General features: G+C 33.4%; 1 non-coding gene across 1 annotated transcript; it reads left to right on the top strand.

The window, feature by feature from the left end:
• The first annotated feature begins 2595 nt into the window (after positions 1-2595).
• Positions 2596-2714, top strand: LOC126887541 (5S ribosomal RNA). Its single transcript, XR_007699107.1, has one exon. It is a non-coding gene; the product is annotated as a 5S ribosomal RNA (ribosomal RNA).
• Positions 2715-3347: the final 633 nt, after the last annotated feature.

The following is a 3347-nucleotide window of genomic DNA, read 5'->3' on the forward strand; positions in this document are numbered from 1 at the left end:
AGACACTGGAAAACAAAATCTATAGAACTTTATTCAAATTTAAAAATGACCTAACGTACTATCAAAGAAAATTAATGACACCTCATTACAGTAAGACACCACATTTTTATGGAGTACCGAAAATTCACAAAGCAAATATTCCACTTAGACCTATTTGTAGTACCATCAATTCTCCTTGTAGTGAACTATCAAAATTTTTATTAAATATTATAAAACCATTTGCAAATAATAATGACACATTTATAAAAAATACAAAACATTTTTTAAACAAATTATCAAATATTGAATTTAATCCAAATAATATTTTAGTAAGTTTTGACATAAACAGTTTATTTACAAATGTGCCATTAGATAAAACTTTAAACATAATCAAAACGAAATTAGAAAATGATAATACATTAACAACTAGGACAAGACTAAATGTATCAGCTATAATGGAGTTATTGACATTATGTACTAATAATACCTATTTTCGACTAAATAATGAATTCTATAAACAAAATTTTGGTCTCGCAATGGGCTCTTCTTTATCTCCATTATTGGCTAATATATTTATGGAGGATTTCGAAACTAATATCATTTCTAAACAAAATTTAAAACCCACAGTATGGTGGAGATATGTAGATGATGTGTTTTCCATATGGCCTCATAGATCGGAATTGTTGGATACGTTCCTGAATATTATAAACGATCAAGAAGAGACAATAAAGTTTACAATGGAAAAGGAATACAATAACACCCTACCTTTCCTAGATGTTTTGGTCTCAAAGAAGGATACTGGATATGAGACTCAAGTGTATAGAAAACCAACACACACCAACAGATATCTCAATTACAAATCAAATCATAACATCAACGTTAAAAAGGGAATCATTAAATCCTTATATGATAGAGCCAAAATTACTTGTTCTAACGAAAATTCATTTTTAGAAGAAAAACAATTGTTAACATCTGTTTTATTAAAAAATGATTATCCCATATCGTTTATAAATAAGGAATTGTCAAGATTGGATCGAATGGAAAAGAACAACTTAGAACGGGATCCTACAACATTCACAAGAAATAATACGAGGAAAATATCAATACCATATGTAAAAGGACTATCCGAGAAACTTAAAACAATAGGAAATAAATTCAACATATCAACAACATTCAAAACAACAAACACATTGAGATCTATTCTATCTAAAACTAAACCTAACAGTGAACAAGAAAGAACAAAGAATTGTATTTATAAAATACCTTGTGAATGCGAACAATTTTATATAGGTGAAACGTCAAGACCATTAGACGTTAGAGTAAATGAACATCAGTCTTATATAAAAAATAGAGAATTTGATAGATCTCAAATATGTCAACACGCATGGGATAATGAACATAGAGTTCAGTGGAGAGATTCAAGTATAGTCCTAAAAGAAGCAGATAGTAAAAAGAGAAAAATCAAAGAAGCGGCTCTAATTATGCTAAATGAAACCAATTGTGTCGCAAATTCCTCGGTAGAATGCAGTAGGATGTGGTTACCCATATTAAAGGAGGAAGTCAATAGAAAGAAAATACCACAATTAGTAAATCAGTAACATATCGAATTAGTACATATTTAGTATTTTAGTATTATTTAAAATTTAAAATATCAAGTCAGAATTTGGTATTAGTTTTGAGAGTAAACTAAATGTAAACCCAAATACTTACGATGTCGGGATAGTATCACGAGGTTTTTCCTGGTTTTCCCTCGTGATTTACTATGGAATCTTTAAAGCGAGAATTTCAGTGCCACCGTTGCTTTTGGTTGTCTTTTTAAAGACAGATCACATGCTATGATTTTTTGTGGCGGATATTCTTGAGTTGGGATTGATTTCATGTAATCGAATGAACTATCTTTTAGTAAAGTCGTCCCAGGAACGCAACTCATCAATATTGGCAATATCATTTTAAAGTCGTCTACTTTAAAATGTATAATACGTGTCTGAATTGCCGATATAAATGAGTCAGATTAAATGAATTATTAGAAGAATTTTTTACTAAGCAACAACATTTTATTTATTTAGTATTATTTTGTATTTTGACAACGACACCCGACTTGGGCGTCGAAACGTTAATAAAATCATTTTTAGGTAAAATTGTGGCTTATTTCCCATTTGAATATACTTATTATAAAAATGCCACAAGAAAATAGCTTCAGAACAACATTGGCGTATGTAATTAGCACATTGGCAATAATAAATTTAAGAAACAAATTAATTATTAAAAAACTATATTAATAATGTATTATAAAATTTAACTAAGAGACAGCATTAATACTCGGTCAGAGTAGGGAACAAAGTCACAAACAGCTTTCCGAGAATTTTTATCAACTATAATTCCAACTCCCTGTTTTAGATTGGATTCGTTTTTTCCGGAATAATATAGTGTTTCATTGATGGTGTTTAATTTTTCTGATTCAGGCCATTGTATATCGGTAAGGCCCAGTATGTTAATCTTTATTCTGCCTGAATGGTATAAACTGCTTACGTTCCATGTTCCAATTTTCTATCCTGTAGAGTTATTCTTATTTGAAATAAAAATGTGTAGGTACCATTTTTACTCAAACTTACAAGAGGCAACGGCCATACCACACTGAATATACCGGTTCTCGTCCGATCACCGAAGTCAAGCAGTGTCGGGTGCGGTTAGTACTTGGATGGGTGACCGCTTGGGAACACCGCATGTTGTTGCCTTCCTTTAACTCGAGCAACGAGTCATCGGGCGGAGCCCAATAGGGCTCAGCACGATGACTCGGGGCCCAAGCAAGCAATTTTTAGTTCCGCGGATAAGTAAGAAAGAAGATAAAGGCATAGAGCGCATCACGCTGGCCTAGTTTTTGCATTCGATTAGGGTACCACATTGGAATCTTATTACCCAGGATTCCATTGTGAAGAGCATTTGGCTACGATAGTTGTGCCCCCATCGCGCATCAGCGTGCTATGGGGGGGGAAAGGGATGGCCTGGGGCATTGGGGCGAGGTGGGGTGATCCATGTATATACTCGGGTCAAAACACCTCGCCCCAATGAATTGTTACACCCGAATGTACTCCTTCGAGAGGGTGGACATTCCCACAGGTCGGGTTAAATCAAATTGCTTGCTTGCAAACTTACAAGAATTTCATTTTTATTGGTTTTACTCCTTTGAGTAACTAGGTCCATTTTCCGTTGGAATTTACCAGCTAAACAGACGGGGTCGTGAATTGTAAGTTTTTTGAATTCCCTCTTGTCTTCTTCGCTTCAGCATCCATCTGTCTTGCAATTTTTAGAAGCCATGGAGGTGTTACCAGGAAAATGGTCCAATAAGTTTTCAATTAAATATCTTTTAG

This window comes from Diabrotica virgifera, chromosome 6, assembly GCF_917563875.1.
Source record: "Diabrotica virgifera virgifera chromosome 6, PGI_DIABVI_V3a".
Taxonomy (NCBI): Eukaryota; Metazoa; Arthropoda; class Insecta; order Coleoptera; family Chrysomelidae; genus Diabrotica; species Diabrotica virgifera.